This window comes from Sapajus apella, unplaced genomic scaffold, assembly GCF_009761245.1.
Source record: "Sapajus apella isolate SASKATOON/1434 unplaced genomic scaffold, GSC_monkey_1.0 scaffold14, whole genome shotgun sequence".
NCBI classification, from domain to species: Eukaryota; Metazoa; Chordata; class Mammalia; order Primates; family Cebidae; genus Sapajus; species Sapajus apella.
In genome coordinates this window covers 239,064-257,240 of record NW_022436954.1, presented here as the reverse complement: position 1 = coordinate 257,240, position 18,177 = coordinate 239,064, and the positions used below count along the sequence as shown (strand labels likewise).

Here is an 18,177-nt window from a genome sequence, read left to right as displayed (position 1 = left end):
ACTGCTGTGTCTGATCTCCGTTGGCTGGAGCCAGACCTCACAATCTAAACTAAAACCCGATTGGCTAACAACTTAAAACTTTTCTAAACAGGTAAAAGCAATGGAGAGCTGGGACATGCCTGTGAGCACGTCCAGCACAGATATCTTGGTGAAGGTACAAGGACATAGAATGTACTACGTACCTGTAAGCATGGCATGTCTAACAGCTACATAGGATAGGGCTTCACAAAGTTATTAGCACACTGATTCTTTAACAAGAAAGGAAACTTTAAAAAGGAACTTTTCTACGTCCCACATCTGAGAACAAGAGTAAGAACTCTGGCACTTCCTATGACACCTCTACAGCAGGAAGCTGCCGTCTGCCCTGCTGTACCGCCTCTCCCAGCTCCCGTGACCACCCTCGGGGGCCTGCTCCACCGCCCCTCCATCCACACCCTTTGTATACACAGCAAGCTGCACCTGCTTTTCTGCAGGTGGCAAGGCCTGTTTCAACCAAAATTCTGTCTTGAAGACAGCGCCTTTACTATGCCCACAGTTGTAGCGACAGTTCAACTTACTGCGTGCTGGACAAAAGATCAAAAGTTGGAGGCAGTGCCTCTAGGGAGGTGTTTCCCACTCAGTGGGGTGCCTGGGCACACCCCTTAGGTGTCCCCCATCAGGCATCTGCAGGAATGCACTAGGTTGTCTCACAGGGAGCCCACGTGGCTGGTGGGAAGGGCTCAGGCCGAGGTGAAATATGACCGGTGACGGGTGACCGGCGTGGAGGTGGCAGTGGGGATCCCTGTGTTGCCTGCAGGGGTGAATGAAGGAGCAAGAGCGGTTTCAGCTTCAGTCTTGGAAAACGCAGACAGCCTCCTAACCCTCCGTAGTTAGCAGGAGCTAACACTCTTATTAAAGAAGCTTTGTGTGCTAGGCCCTGGCATTAATGGTTAATTGGCCCAATAAGAACTTAATTAAGAACACACATTGCAGAGAATTATCACCAGAGCCTTTTATGGAGTGGTTTGTCCCCTGGCTCCTCTCCATGTATTTCCTGTGAGTCTTTTAGTGCAAGGGCTATGCAGACTGGCAGACCCAGAGAGGCTGCAAAGAGCCCCAAGGGAACAAGAATGGGTCCTCCATAAAGCCCCACCCGGCTAATTTTGTCTGTGGGACAGACACAGAGACGGCTGTGGAACAGGCAACTGATCATTTTAATAACAGCTAAATATAGATTACTTGCATACCTGAACTTCTTGATTGTTGGTTTTATTTTTAATCCTGTAATGAGAGCTCGGATTGCTTCATAGGCTTCTGTGAAGGTGAGTTTCTGTTGTCACATGTGTTTTTTTATTTTGAGAGGCCGTTTAGCTGTCGCCCAGGCTGGAGTGCTGTGGTGTGATCTGCACCCTCCACCTCCCAGGTTCAAGCAGTTCTCCTGTCTCAGCCTCCCACGTAGCTGGGATTATAGGCGCATACCACCACACCTAATTTTTGTATTTTTAGTAGAGATGGGGTGTTGCCATGTTGGCCAGGCTGGTCATGAACTCTCGACCTCAAGTGATCCGCCCACCTTGGTCTCTCAAAGTCCTGGGATTACAGGTATGAGCCATGGTGCCCAGCCACATGTGTTCTTAAAAATAGCAAATTAGGCTGGATGTAGTGGCTCACACCTGTAATCCCAGCACTTTGGGAAGCTGAGGAGGGTGGATCACGAGGTCAGGAGTTTAAGAGCAGCCTGGCCAAGATGGTGAAACCCCCATCTCAACTAAAAATACAAAAATTAGCTGGGTGTGGTGGCAGGTACCTGTGATCCCAGCTACTTGGGAGGCTAAGGCAGAGAATTGCTTGAATCTGGGAGGTGGAGGTTGCAGTGAGCTGAGATTGGGCCACTGCACTCCAGTCTGGGCGACAGAGTGAGAATCTACCCACCCCCCAAAAAGCAAATTAGCCCGAAGGAGGTAGGGGTAGAAAATGAAAATGAAAGCAACTAGGTGGATCCGGCCTTTGTGGGGCTTCAGAGTCTTCTTACCAAGTGTTAGGGAGAATGAGTGCTCCCTCTCTTGAGTTGGGTCCTGCTGTGTGACGCAGAGGAGGCCATGTATGCATCTCATGATGGCAACATGAGGTCAGGATGGAAGATATTTCCACTGGGAACGCTGACTTGCTTCCGGAGGCTTCATTCCGGCACTTTGGTGGCCTTAGTTGAATCTTACCCCTCTCTCTACGTCTTGGGATTAATAACTACTAACGTATCTGTAAAACAGTCTACAAAGCAATTGTGATAAAGCACTGATGATAATTAGGCAAGGAAGGCGGGGAGCGCATTGAATTGCAATGGCCTGATAGGCAGGGCCTGGGTGCCTGCCAAGGCCTTGGGCGCTGTTACCCAAACTCTAAGGCTCGGCTGAAGACGTGAGTTCGAAACCTGTAAACTGCACTAAGGGACCTGTCTGCACGGTCTCATGGCCTGCGGGCTGCTGTCGGCCTAGCTGGGGATAGCAGGGTCCTCAGGAGTTCTGCTGTGCTTTTCACAAAAGAGACCCCTCCGCCATCCCCAACCCGCACCAGCAAAGGAGCCTGCCTGGGCTCTCAGCCGGGAGCGAGGCGAGTTGTAGATCAGAGTGAATAATGTTGCAGGCTAACTGAAGCGCAAACCCTCAGAAGAGGAGAGAGGAGCAGTGCTACAGGAGACCTGTCTCAGCCAGTACGGGCCGAGGTAAGCTGTGGTAACAAGCATCCCCCCCAGTGCAGGGGGTTTACTCAGCACAGCGACAGTTGATCTCTCACTCACTCACATCATTTACTGTTCACTGTGGGCAGGCGACTTCCAGAGCAGCTGTCCTCCCTCACCTCCAGAATCGTCACCACAAAGGAAGAGGGGGTGATGAGTCACCCACCAGCTCTTACATGCCCCGCTCCTGGAAGTGGCACACCCCCTGCCACTCACACCCCGTCGGCCAAGGAAAGCTACCAGCCAGGCCTAACTCCAAAGGACAGGAAAATGTCATATTCCTTCTGTGTTCAGGAAGGGAAGGAGAAGCAGAGCTGGGATTGATTGGCCCCAGCTGTGCTAACCATGAGGCCATGTTTGTTGTTCTGTATTATTTATTTATTATTAATTAATTATGTATTTTTGAGGCAGAGTCTTGCCGTTGCCCAGGCTGGAGTGCAGTGGTGAAATCTCTGCTCACTGCAACCTCCACCTCCGGGGCTCAAGCAATTCCCCTGCTTCAGCCTCCTGAGTAGCTGGGACTACAGATGCCTGCTACCACGCCCAGCTGATTTTTGTATTTTTAGTAGAGACAGGGTTTCACCATGTTGGCCAGGCTGGTCTCGAACTTCTGACCTTGTGATCTGCTTGCCTCGGCCTCCCAAAGTGCTGGGATTATAGGCGTGAGCCACCGCGCCTGGCAAGGCCAAGCTTTACATAGGAAAGCAGGATCAGCTTTCCTTGGCACTGGGCCTTCACCAGTGGGTCCCACCATTTAAGGGATTATACCTATGCAGGTAACGTCCCGTCCCTAAGAGGACGCAGCCAACCTCCCTCCTATATCGAGAAAAAGGAGAATATTAAAGACACACACACAGACACACCCCTCTCAAATACCAGCGTTCGACTCCATAGTGTTGAAATGCTTGGGCTTGGAGTCAAACAGAACTGAATTTGAGTCCTGACTGTCACCCACTAGAGTGGGACTCTGGACAAGTAACTTAATCTCCAAGCCTCTGTTTTCTCATCTTTGAAGTGGGGATCATAATGATAAATATCTCATCAGATATGGTGAGAATTAAATGAGATACTTTAAATGGAATGCTCAGAAAAAGTGCTCTGAACGGTGAGCTATTCGTAGCTGTCACGTTGTCATTATTCCTGGTACAAGTTACATTCTACTCGCTAACATTCACAGCAATTCAAAGGCAAAAACCAAAATGGAGCAAGATTTGAAGAATGACTGTAGCAGCCACAAAATCCTAGTTCCAACTTGGTTTCTAAAGCCCCTGCTGCTCATTCAGCAGAATCCCAAGTTCTCTTTTCATGTCTTTTCATGCAGTGCACCTGAGTGCATTACTTTTCAGCAAATACCGACTGTACCCCCCACCCCACCGTGCCACTCCACCACAGGTGAAGTTTACTCCCTCGCCGCATGGATGTTGGCTTGGCCAGTTGTGGGAAGCAGAAAAGTTCCTCTTTAAAGTTTCCCGTCTCGTTAAAGAATAAGTGTGCTAATAACTTTGTGAAGCCCTATCCTCTGTAGCTGTTAGACACGCCATGCTCACAGGCATGTAGTACACTCTGTGTCCTTGTACTTTCACCAAGATATCTGTGCTGGACATGCTCACAGGCATGGCCCAGCTCTCCATTCCTTTTACCTGTTTAGAAAAGTTTTAAGTTATTAGCCTATTGGGTTTCAGTTTAGATTGTGACGTCTGGCTCCAGCCAGTGGAGATCAGACACAGCAGTAAGGACGACCCCAAATGTGTGAGGGATAAATCTGTGTGTTTTCCTTTGTTCATTGTACTCTCATGGCAAGATGGCTAGCGAGGGTACCCTTCCTGCAGGCCAGGCTTCCTGCAGTCCAGGAAGTAAAACTTGTGTTGCTGAAAAATCCGTTGTCTCAGTGCTCATTTTTCTTTGTGGCAACCAGCATCTGTTTCCAAAACCAATGATATGACTTGCTTTGGTCAACAGAATCTGGATAGGACTGACCATGCTGACCTGGTGGTGAGGAACCCAGTGCAGGTGCCAACGAGCCCTCACTTACCCCTGATTTCCACCCTGAGCAGAACAGACCCCAGAGACAGCTGCTCCTTCATCCTCAGTCTCAGAATGAGAGACTCGTGGAGGGGTCTTGTGAGCAACTCCTCTGGTCACATCCTGGATCCCAGCCTGGCGAAGCCCATTGAGTCATGTAAGACATACATGCTTGTAATCAGAAAATGTTAAGGTTTTGTGGTTATTTGTTACCACTGCAAAAGCTAATATCCTTAGAATAAGAAAAGGACTTCCCCTGATCACAGCGTTTCTGCCAACTACATTCAGCTTCAGCACTAAAGAAGAGACAGCCACACATCATTTTATTAACTTCACTTTATTGCATGTTTTTGCAAATTGAAGGTTTGTGGCAACTGTGTATCAAGCAAGTGAATCAGTGGCATTTTCCCAACAATATGAGCTTGATTTGCATCTCTGTGACACGTTTTGGTAAATCTTGCAATATTTCCAACTTTTTTGTTAGGAATAGCTCTGTGATGGTGATCGGTGATCAGTAATCTTTACTGTTACTGTTGTCATTGTTTTGAGGCACCATCAACCAACTGATAAATTCTGAGTGTGTTCTGACCAGTCCACCAACCAGCCGTTCCCCTCTCCCTCTTCTCAGGCCTCCCCATTCCCTGAGACCCAGCAATATGGAAATCAGGCCAGTTAATAACCCTACAATGGCCTCTAGGTGTCAAGTGAAAGGAAGAGTCACATGCTTCCCACTTTAAATCAAAAGCTAGAAATAATTAAGGAGTAGGGAAGGCACGTCGGGAGGGGCTGACAGCTAACCAGTGATCCAAACTGTGAACGCAAAGGAAAAGATCTTACAGGAAATGAGAGTGCCCCTCCAGTAAAGACAGAAAGGTGAAGTCAAAACAGCCTTAGTGCTGATATGGAGAAAGTCTGAGTGCTGCATAGAAGATCAAAACAGCCACGACGTTCCCTTAAGCCAAATCCTGACCCAGAGCAAGACCCCAACTCTGTGAAAATGCAGAGCGGTGAGGAGGCTGCAGGAAAAAAGGTGGAAACTGGCAGAGGCTGGTTGATGAGATTTAAGGAAAGGAGCCGTCTCCATAACATAAACGTGCAAGGTGAAGCAGCAAGTGCTGATGGAGAAGCTGCAGCAAGTTCTCCAGATGATCCAGCTGAGACCGTCGATGAAGGTGGCTACACTACACAACAGGTTTTCCATGTAGACAAAACGGCTTTCTCAGAAAAGCATGCCACTGAGGACTTTCACAGCTAGAAGAAAAGCCAACGCCTGTGTCAAAGCTTCAAAGAACAGGCTGACTCTCTAAGGAGAGGACAATGTAGCTGTCGACTTTAAGTTGAAGCCAGTGCTCATTTGCCATTCTGAAAATCCTAGGGCCCTTAAGAAAAATGCTAAATCTACTCTGCCTGTGCTCTACAAACGGAACAGCAAAGCCCGGATGACAGCAAATCTGTTTACTGTTAACAGCATCATTTATTGAGCTTTTTGTTTTGTTTTGTTAGTTTTTGTTTTGAGATAGAGCCTCACTCTGTCACCCAGGCTGGAGTGCAGTGGTGCAATCAGAGCTCACTGCAGCCTCCACCTCCCAAGCTCAGGTGATCCTCCCACCTCAGCATCCCCAATAGCTGGGACTACAGGTGTGAACCACCACACCAGCTAATTTTTGTAGAAGGGGGTTTTACCATGTTGCCCAGGCTGGTCTTGAACTTCTGAGCCCAAGCGATCTGCCCACCTCAGCCTCCCAAAGTGCTGGGATCACAGGCATGAGCCACCACCATACCTGACCTGCTGAATATTTTAAGTTCACTATTGAGAACTGCTGCTCAGAAAACAAGTTTCTTTTTTTTTTTTTTTTGAGACGGAGTTTCGCTCTTGTTACCCAGGCTGGAGTGCAATGGCGCAATCTCGGCTCACCGCAACCTCCGCCTCCTGGATTTAGGCAATTCTCCTGCCTCAGCCTCCTGAGTAGCTGGGATTACAGGCACGCGCCACCATGCCCAGCTAATTTTTTGTAGTTTTAGTAGAGATGGGGGTTTCACCGAGTTGACCAGGATGGTCTCGATCTCTTGACCTCGTGATCCACCCGCCTCGGCCTCCCTAAGTGCTGGGATTACAGGCGTGAGCCACCGCGCCCGGCCTACAAGTTTCTTTTACAAATATTACTGCTCATTAAGAGTGCATCTGGTCACCCAAGAGCTCTGATGGAAATGTACAAGGAGATTAATGTTGTTTTCATACCTGCTAACACGACATCCACCTGCAGCCTATGGATCAAAGAGCCATTTATTTGTACTTTCAAGTCTTGTTTTTTAAGAAATACATCTTGCAAGGCTATTACTGCCAGAGATAGTGATTTCTATGATGGATCTGAGCAAAGTCAATTGAAAACCTTCTGGAAAGAATTCACTATTCTAAATTCCAGTAAAAAATTTATGATCCACAGGAGGAAGTCAAAATATGAAACATTATCAACAACAGGAGCTGGGAAGAAGTTGATTCCAACCCTCATGGATGACTTTGAGGGGTTCAAGGCTTCCATGGAGGAAGCAACTGAAGATGTAGTGGAAATAGCAAGAGAACTAGAATTAGAAGTGGAGCTGAAGATGGCACTGAAGTGCTGCAATCTCGTGAGAAAACTTAAACAGATGAGGAATTGCTTCTTATGGATGAACAAGGAAAGCAGTTTCTTGAGAATCTACTCCTGGTGAAGATGCTGTGAATACTGTTGAAATGACAACAAAGGTTTCAGAATATTCCATAAACATAGTTGCTTAATCAGTGACAGAGTTTGAGAGGACTGACTCCAATTTTGAAAGTTCTACTTGTGGGTAAAATGTTATCATACAGCGTCATAAGCTACAGAAAAACCTTTCATGAAAAGAACAATCAATCGATGCAGTAAACTTCATTGTTGTCCTATTTTAAGAAATTGCCACAGCCACCCCAGCCTTCAGCAACCACCACCATGATCAGTCAGCAGCCATCAACATCGAGGCAAGACCGTCCTCCAGCAAAAAATTCCAACTTGGTGAAGGCTCAGATGATCGTTAGCTTTTTTTTTTTTTAAGCGATAAAGTATTTTTAGCTAAGGTATGTACTTTTGAAAAAACATACTGCTATTGCACACTTAATAGACCATATTATAATGTACATATAACTTTTTTTTTTGTGACAGTCTCACTGTGTCACCCAGGCTGGAGCACAGTGGCATGATTTCGGCTCACTGCAACCTCCGCCTCTTGGGTTCAAGTGATTCTCCTGCCTCAGTCTCCCAAGTAGCTGGGCCCCCACCACCACGCCTGGCTAATATTTATATTTTTAGTAGAGAAGTTGGCCAGGTTGTGCTCAAACTCTTGACCTCAAGTGATCCTTCTGCTTCTGCCTCTCAAAGTGCTGGAATTGCAGGTGTGAGCCACCCTGCCTGGCCGCAAATATGACTTTTATAGGCAACGGGGAATGAAAAAACTTGCGTGATTTGCGTTGTTGCAATACTTCTTTATCGCATTGGGCCAGAACTCAACCCACATCTCCTAGTTACGTCTGTGTGTTGCTAAAGCAGAAAGATGTCTCCAATATGTTGTAGATTGAAAAGTTGTTAGTTCAAAAATATTTTTGCTATTTTACATTTACTCAAAACTTGACATGTACGCATACATGCATGTATACACGCACAAAGAAACCTTGCCTGCGAAAATATGTATTCAAAAGTTAACACGAGTTCCGGATGAGCGAGAAGACTTGTGCTCTGGTTCTTGGGACTTCCCCAGCAGCATGGCCCCCAAACGCTGGTCTCCACTCCCGACTCAAAAGAAGAAACCACGACCACCTCCTGCTCAGGGACTGGAGGAAACGTCGGCCTCTGCAGGCTTGCCAAAGAAGGGAGAAAAAGAACAGCAAGAAGCAACTGAACACCTTGATGCAGTACAAAATGAAATAGACAGACTTAATGAACAAGCCAGTGAGGAGATTTTGAAAGTAGAACAGAAATACAACAAACTCCGCCAACCGTTTTTTCAGAAGTGGTCAGAACTGATCGCCAAAATCCCAGATTTTTGGGTAACAACATATGTCAACCATCCACAAGTGCCTGCCCTGCTTGGGGAGGAGGACGGAGAGGCACTGCATTATTTGACCAGAGTTGAAGTGACAGGATTTGAAGATATTAAATCAGGTCACAGAATAGGTTTCTATTTTGATGAAAATCCTTACTTTGAATATAAACTTCTCTCCAAAGAATTTCATCTGAATGAGAGTGGTGATCCATCTTCAAAGTCCACCGAAATCAAATGGAACTCTGGAAAGGATTTGACGAAACGTTCAAGTCAAACGCAGAATAAAGCCAGCAGAGAGAGGCAGCATGAGGAACCAGAGAGCTTCTCTACCTGGTTTACTGACCATAATGATGCAGGTGCCGATAAGTTAGGAGAGGTCATCAAAGGTGATATTTGGCCCAACCCATTACAATACTACTTGGTTCCCCATATGGATGATGAAGAAGGAGAAGAAGGTGGTGATGATGAGGAGGAGAAGGATTAGAAGATATTGATGAAGAAGGGGATGAGGATGAAGGACAGGATGACTAATAGAACACTGATGGATTCCAACCTTCCTTTTTAAAAATTTTCTATAGTCCCTGGGAGCAAGTTGCAGTCTTTTTTTCTTCTTTCCTTCTTTTGCTCAGTCACCCTGTTTTTGAGGTCTCTTTTCTCTACACCATGGTTCTCAACTTATTTTGGGGAAAATATCTTGAGCAGGATACAATGGGAAAAGAGTCTCTACCCCTTTCTGTTTGAAATTCATTTTTATCCTTTCCTGTCTTAACAAAACTGTATGGAATCAACACCACCGAGCTCTGTGGTAAAAAAAAAAATAAACACCTGCTCCCTTCGCTCTGCTGGAAGCTGGACGGTATAGGCCCCTGGGTAGCAGTGCATAGAATTCTAGCTTTTTTCCTCCTTTCTCTGTATATTGGGCTCAGAGAGTACACTGTGTCTCTATGTGAATATGGACAGTTAGAGTTTACCAACATGTATCTGCCTACTTTCTCTTGTTTAAAAAAAGAAAAAAAAAACTTTTAAAAAATGGGGTTATACAAGGTCAGCAAAGGGGGGTCTTTGCTGTTTGAGATGTTTCGGTGGGTTAAGTGGGCATTTTGACAACATGGCTTCTCCTTTGGCGTGTTTAATTGTGACATTTGACAGACATCCTTGCAGTTTAAGATGACACTTTTAAAATAAATTCTCTCCGTATGATGACTTGAGCCTTGCCACTCAATGGGAGAATCAGCAGAACCTGTAGGATCGTATTTGGAATTGTCATTCTCTATTGTAATGGTGTTCCTGTTTATTTTTAAATTTTCTTTTTGTTTCACTGGAAAAGAAAGATGATGCTCAGTTTTAAACATTAAAAGTGTACAAGTTGCTTTGTTACAATAAAACTAAATGTGTACAAAAAAAAGTTAACACTATTTGCCTCTTAATACTGGAAATTATGGGTGATTATCTACAAATACTGTTTTGAATTCTTTTAAAACTATGACATTATTACATGGATGATAAACAGCCCCAAACATCAGAAGTCAGACGCCCAGTGAAAAAAATCACTCTCCCATTTTAACCCACATTCTCACCCTTCGGGGGCAATAGTTTCTTGGTCTGGTTCTAGAAATGTTCTCTCTACAGGCATATTTTCTTTTCTTTTCCTTTTTTCTTTCTTTCTTTTCTTTTCTTTCTTTTTTTTTTTTTTTTTTTTTTTTTTGAGACAGAATCTCACTGTGTTCCCCAGGTTGGAGTGCAGTGGCATGATCTCGGCTCACTACAACCTCTGCCTCCCAGGTTCAAGTGATTCTCATGTCTCAGCCTCCCAAGTAGCTGGGATTACACACGCCCGCCACCACGCCCGGCTAATTTTTACATTTTTAGTAGACACGGGGTTTTACCATGTTGGTCTTGATCTCCTGACCTCAAGTGATATGCACATCTCAGCCTCCCAAAATGCTGGGATTATGGGTGTGAGCTACCATGTCTGGCATATGTTTTCAAGTGATTCCAAATCACCAACTAGCCATGAAACTGCTTCACCAAATCTCTGAGTAAAAAACATAATGATCTAAAATAATATTCTACCCAGGACAAATTCTTCATGTATTATGCAGAGCTAATCTGTTTCTTATTAAAATCATGGATTAAAATTTAATCCTCACACTTCTAGAAACAAGAAAATAAAGTCTTTGTACTCTTATTTGTTTACCTAGTCAAAAAATTTATATTTAGTTTTGAAAGAGAAATCTTAATGCAAGAATTCAGGATTATATATGATGTCATGAGAGCACTTTTAAAATCTTTATTAAAAGATGTTAAAGAAAGGAAAACATTTCTTCAAGATTCTGGGTCAGTTCTCCAGCACTCCCAGACCCACCCTGCAGATTCAGAATTCTTCCATGTGAGCAGAACTGGCAGTGAAGTTCTGAAGTCATGTGAATGGAGAGCAAATAAATTAGCATACTAGGTTTTCTGGAAGTTTACTGTGGGTTCATTTCTATGATGCAAATGTGTTATTCGTGGGTACAGTCAAGAGGAAAAAGTTAAATAGAATTTGACACTGCAGCAATCCACGTAGGAAGTAGCCCTGTGAAAACTCGATGTGAAAGAGAACGTTTCCCTGCTGGGTCCAGTGGCTCATGCCTGTGATCCCAGCACTCTGGGAGGCCGAGGTGGGCAGATCATGAGGTCAGGAGATCGAGACCACTCTGGTCAGCATGGTAAAACCCCATCTCTACTAAGAATTTAAAAAAAAAATTACCCTGGCATGATGGCGTGTACCTGCAGCCCCAGCTACTCGGGAGGCTGAGGAGGAGAACTGCTTGAACCCGGCAGGTAGAGGTTGCAGTGAGCGGAGATGGCGCTGCTGTACTCCATGCTGGGGGACAAAGTGAGACTCCACCTAAAAAAAAAAAAAAAAAAAAAGGAAGTTTCCCAAAAAGATGTAATTTTTTTTTTTTTTTTCTAGTGGAGGGTCTTTCCTGGTTTAAAAGAATTAAGGCATCGAAACCGACTACCATTTCTGTGGAATGTGACCATCCTGGGGCCCAGGGAAGCCCTGGGTTCCCAGGAATGAGACTTTAGTGCCCGGGATGTGAAAGGGGAGAGGCGTGGAGTGGGGTGTGGGGGTCTGGCTCGGGCAGCCACATCTCGGCTGGGGTCTGAGGGCCCCTGTGCAGTGAGTGGAGCCTCGGAAACCCCCGTCATGTCCCCTTTTCCTGGCATTTTCTAAGTGACCCACAATCTCTCTCGGGCCTCCCTTTTGCCCGGGAATTCCACGCACCCTGGTCTGCCTTCTCCTCCTCCCGCTGTCCCTGGGTCTGAGAAGCCAGCGAATGGGAACCAAGAGAACGGCCCCAGGAGTCAGAAGCTACGGGCCGCTTTGGAGAACGGACGTGGCCGGTTCCCGAAGAGGTAAACGCGTCCCGTCCTCCGGTCCAGCCACTCCGCTGGTAGGCGCTCACCGGGAGGAACGGAAGCTCGGGTCCGCAGAAGGTCTCAGGCATGACTGTCTGTAGCAGCTTCGCCTGTCACGGCCCCAAACCGGAAACAGCCGGGAACAAACCGGAAACAGGCCGGAATAAACCGGAAACAGGCCGGAATAAACCGGAAACAGCCGGGAACAAACCGGAAACAGCCGGGAACAAACCGGAAACAGTGGAGGCGAACCCAAACAGGGAAAGTCCAAGCCACGGGAGGCGACTCAGAGCCCCGCAGGAATCGTCGAGGACACTCACACAGTCCGAGGCAGCCTCAAAATGACACAGCTTAGTGAAGCCCAGACCTGCTCCGAGGTACCTTCTGTGCGATTCCAGCTCTATAAAAGCCTAGAAAATGTAAGCCGAATCCACAGTGACGGGAAACGGATGGGCTGTTGCCTGGGGAAAGTGGGCGCACCAGGGAGAGTGGAGACATTGCAGGCGAGGGGTCATTCATCACTTGATGTGGTGGTGGCTTCACTGGTGGACACGAGGGGTCCTCAGTCAGGGATGATTTTGGGGCTGAAGCCTGGCCAATGATAACCTTGGCAAAATTATAATAATAATGATAGACTGGACAGGGAAAATGTGGCACATATACACCATGGAATACTATGCAGCCATAAAAAATGATGAGTTCCTGTCCTTTGTAGGGACATGGATGAACCTGGAAACCATCATTCTCAGAAAACTGACACAAGAACAGAAAACCAAACACTGCATCTTCTCACTCATAGGTGGGTGTTGAACAATGAGAACAAATGGACACAGGGAGGGGAGCATCACACACTGGGATCTGTCAGGGGGAGCTAGAGGAGGGACAGCAGTGGGGGGAGTTGGGGAGGGATAACATGGGGAGAAATGCCACATGTAGGTGATGGGGAAGAAGGCAGCAAACCACACTCCCACATATGTACCTATGCATCAATCTTGCATGTTCTTCACATGGACCCCCAAACCTAAAACCCAATAAAATATATATTTAAAATAATAATGATGATGTATGAATATTTTTTATTTTTAAATAAATCCTATCAGAGTCATCTTTCCTGTTGGGGTCAGGCTGAAAGCCAGGCCTCAAGGTCGCCCCAAGGTCCCTGTTGTCCACAGGCAAAGTGACTTCCAGCCTCTGTCCAGTGTTTCTTCCCCTGCCCCACGGGCCTGGCACTGTTACCCAAAATCCAGGGGCCATTTCTATTCAGTCCTCTGCTAGCTCTGAGGACCTATGTTCAGTCTAAATGTCTTTTCCGCGGATGGTGCTGCCATGCACTTCACCTGGCAGCTGAAGTCAGTTCCAGCGGCCACAGAGGGAACCAGAAGTGCGTCTAGACATCACTGCCATCTTCTCATCTACCTAGTATTTGGCTCACATCTCAGGATCTCACTGAATGCGAAGCATCTCTGGGAAATCAATGTTATTACCCATTCCTTCATATTTCCAGTGTGGAAACAGGCCAAGAGAGGGGACGTGAATTACCCAATGTCACATCACCCGCAAATGGCAGGGCTGAGATTTCATTGATTTTACAATTTTATTGATGTATAATTCATGTACAGTAAACTGCTCATATTTTAAGCATGCAATTCTGGGCCAGCCACAGTGGCTCACCCTGTAATCCCAGCATTTTGGGAGGCTGAGGGAGGTGGATCACTTGAGGCCAGGAGTCCGAGACCAGCCTGGCCAACATGGCGAAACCCTGTTTGTACTAAAAATACAAAAATTAACCAGGCATGGTGGCACATGCCTGTGGTCCTAGCTACTTGGGAGGCTGAGGCAGAAGGATCACTTGAACCCAGGGGGCGGAGGTTACAGTGAACTGAGACTGCACCGCAGTACTCCAGCCTTGGTGACAGAACAAGACTGTCTCAAAATAAATAAATAAGTAAATATGTGAACAGTGTACAATTACATAAGTTGTGAAGCATGTATACATTCAGGTTTTTCAGCCTCAGCCCTACTGGCATTTGGAGATAATTCTTTTTGGGGGACTGAGGGCATCTCGTGGACTGTAGGATGTTTAGCCTTATCCTTCGCCTCTATCCATAGATGCTGGGGGTCTAATTGGAAAGGCTGGACAGAGGCTGGGAGTCACTTTGCCTGTGGGCAACAGGGAACTTGGGGTGACCTTGAGGCCTGGCTTTCAGCCTGACCCCAACAGGAAAGATGACTGACAGGATTTATTTAAAAATACAAAATATTCATACATCATTATTATTAGTATTTCGCCAAGGTTATCATTCGCTGGGCTTCAGCCACAAAAACATTCAGGAACATGGAAAAGACTTGAAGACCTTAAATCAAAGCTCACCTCTTCTGGGCCACCCTCGAGTTCAGGCTTGGTGCCTGGCGAGGCCGTTTTCAGGATTATGAACGGTGCATATTTTTGCAATTTATCTAGAGACTCAGTAATCATGGCCTTATCCCCGCTGGGCCCCGTCCCCCCTCTTCATTCAGTTGCACCTTGAGGAAGATGAATAGGAGAGCAGCTTAGGAACTGGAATGAGAGTCCTCAATCAGCTCTTTGTTCACTCTGACCACTGGGCGAGACAGAGAGAGTCACTCTGGCAGCCAGAACACAACACCTTTGTCTCACGCGTGGCTCCGGGGCCTTTTGGAATCCAGTGGCTGGGGAAGGTGGCTTCTTCCCCACCTGAACAGCCTAAAGCATCTCCAGGCACCCTTAGGGTCCCAGGGTTAGCTAAGAGGCAGCTGGGGCACAGCCAGGGCAGAGCCGAGGCACAGTGGGAAACATACATGCAGGTTCCGGTCTCGCTCATTTAATGGCTTTTCCCCAAATGATGGTGGCAGCACCTGAGCGCAGGTGGAGAAGACAGCAGGGGTGGTGGTGGATTCCAGGGAAGCCTGGGATGCCCCAGACTGTGGCCTTCAGGAGCGAAGGGCTGTTTGGGGCCTCCCTTCTAACCATGTCCCATACCCACCCCATGAGGACACTTCTCTTGCAGAGTGAACCCCATGGGCCTCAGGTTGGCAGGGAAGGCCGTCAGCTTGGCCCCACCTCTGCGGCTCCTCCTCAAGCTTGCCACACTCCATGGCTGGTGTTCTGTGCTCGGGGGAACCACACCCGCCCTGGTGTATCCTGTCTTTGCTGATGGTGTTCCCTCTGCTGAGAGTGCAGTTCCCATTCTCCCGGCAATTCCAACCCTGGAGAGTCCTCAGGGCTCTTCCAGGACAGTGTCCACCAAGTGCTGCCTCCCCGTTCCTGAGGCTGGATGACAAACTCATCTCCCAGGCTCCACGCATCACCCGCTTCCTCCCACTCTGATGTTGACTTTGGGTGCTGGCCTTGTCTGGCAGGGGTCTCCCCACAGTTAGATTGTGAGAGGAACCCTGAACTGATCATGTCTGAATTCCCAGGACCAGGCCCAGTGCCCGGCACAACTGACGTGTGTTGAATAAACGTGCTTCGTAGAGGGTGGACCAAGTGGCTTTCCTAAGCGATTTTTCTTTTTTTTTTTTTTTTTGAGACAGAGTTTCACTTTTGTAGCCCAGGCTAGAGTGCAATGGCGCAATCTCAGCACACTGCAACCTCCACCTTCTGGGTTCAAGCGATTCTCCTGCCTCAGCCTCCCGAATAGCTGGGATTATAGGCGTCTGCCATCGAACCCGGCTAATTTTTGCATTTTTAGTAGAGATGGAGTTTCACCATGTTGGCCAGGCTGGTGTTGAACTCCTAACCTTAGGTGATCCACCTGCCTTGGTCTCCCAAAGTGCTGGGATTACAGGTGTGCGCTACCACACCTGTCCCTAAGTGATTTTTCTATATCAAACACCAAGGAGAAAGAGGGGCAGCAGAATGGAAGGCTCTGCTGCTTTCGGAGTGGGGAGAGCTCAGCTTCTCAGAGCCTCCCTGACCTTCAGCCTCTGAGGCTCCTATTGGGGGGGAGGGCCTGGCTGACGCTGTTGGGTGCCAGCTGCCTGGGTTCAGAACAGGCCAGGTTGGTTGGGTTGGTGGTGTGGGGGAGAATCAGGAAGAGGGAGCTTGCTCAAAATCTGGCTCATTTACCCAACAAACAATAAGACAGAGGACGGGATTGTTCAAAGTTGCTGGGTGGCGGCCATGAGAAAGACCCCACTGGTCTGAGAGGTCTGTGCAGGAATGCAGGGAGCCTGGGAAGCACAGAGGGGAGTGGGGCCTGGGGGTGAGGGCACGGGGCGGGTTGGGGACTGGGTGGCACTGGGCACTGGCTCTGGCAGACAGTGCCAACAGGGGACATTTATTTCTAGCCCCATGGCTGGTGGTCTCACCATGCGTGATGGTGAATTTTAGGTGTCAACCTGATGGGACCATGGGGGTCCCCAGACATTTGGTCAAGCCTCTGTGCTTGTGAGCGTGTTTCTAGATGAGACTAGCATTTGAATCTGCAGCCCAGGCAAGCGGAGTGCCCTCCCCGCCGAGGGTGGGCCTCACCCCGTCCATCAGGAGCCTGAATAGAATAAAAAGCTGAGGAGGAGAGAATTATGTGCCTCTGCCCGTCTTCAAGGTGGAACTATTGGTCTTCTCCTGCCTTTGGACTCAGACTCAGCAGAAAGAGCACCTCCTGTGCCAGTGCTGTTGGCAGGAATCCAGAATGTGCACTCCTGGGGCTCTGGACCATGACTGGCTTGGTTCCAGCCCTTCTGTGAGCATCTCTCGCTGGGTGCTGGATGCTCTCTGGGGCCAAGATGGGGTCGCCTGCCTGATTCTGCTGCAAGGAGGGGCCAGCCCCATTGGAACCATAAGTGCAGGGGCCGGGGCAGCCTGATTCTCTAGGAAGAACTGCCACACTTTTTCTAGAAGAAACAAAAAGGGGTTTCAGGCAGCCCAAGCGAACAGATGCCTGCTGTGCACGTGTGTTCTGAGCACCGGCTAGGAAGTGCAGGACTTCTGAGAAGGCCTAAAGTTAATGAGAACCCAGACAAGGCAGTGAACGCGTGATCCTGATAAAAAGTGACTGCAGGGGCTGCTCCGGGCAGGGGGGCTCAGCCTGGAGTGGGTCCGCCCTGTCCCTGAGCCATTCCTGTCCTTCACCCCATCTGACGTGTGCCTGACTGTTCTTCCTTTATTGTGGGGGATGAGGGTGCAGAGCCGACGTGTTCATTTTCCTTCCCCATGCTCAGCTCACGGACCCCACGCCCCACTCCCAGCCTCACGCCGATGGCTTTCCCACTCAGCAGGTTCAATGCACGCACACGATGGGTGCGCCTCCTTGCAGAATACTGCATGGGGCTTCTGCTGAGTAGGGCTTCCGGTGAGCACGGCTTCACACTGTAAATGCTACTGTGCCCCGATCCCTCTCAGTTTCACGCAAGGTCATCAAGTTTAAAAATATATATATGTTGAACCAGCCTTGCATCCCCGGGATGAAGCCTACTTGATCATGGTGGATAAGCTTTTTGATGTGCTGTTGCAATCGGCTTGTCAGTATTTTATTGAAGATTTTTGCATCTATGTTCATCATGGATATTGGCCTGAAGTTTTCTTTTCTTGTTGAGTCTCTGCCGGGTTTTGGAATCAGGATGATGTTGGTCTCATAAAATGATTTGGGAAGAATTCCCTCTTTTTGTATTGTTTGGAATAGTTTCAGAAGGAGTGGTACCAGCTCCTCTTTGTATGTCTGGTAGAATTTGGCTGTGAACCCGTCTGGACCTGGGATTTTTTTGGGTAGTAAGCTCTTAATTGCTGCCTCAACTTCAGACCTTGTTATGGGTCTGTTCAGGGTTTGCCATCAAAAACGATGAGTTTGTGTCCTTTGTAGGGACATGGATGAACCTGGAAACCATCGTTCTCAGCAAGCTGACAGAAGAGCAGATCAAACACCGCATGTTCTCACTCATAGGCGGGTGTTGAACAATAAGAACACATGGACACAGGGAGGGGAGCACTACACACTGGGGTCAGTTGGGGGGAAATAGGGGAGGGA

General features: G+C 47.8%; 1 pseudogene; it reads left to right on the top strand.

Annotated features, from left to right (window-relative positions):
* Positions 1 to 8,507: 8,507 nt before the first annotated feature.
* On the top strand, positions 8,508 to 9,343 carry LOC116554363 (annotated as a pseudogene).
* Positions 9,344 to 18,177: the final 8,834 nt, after the last annotated feature.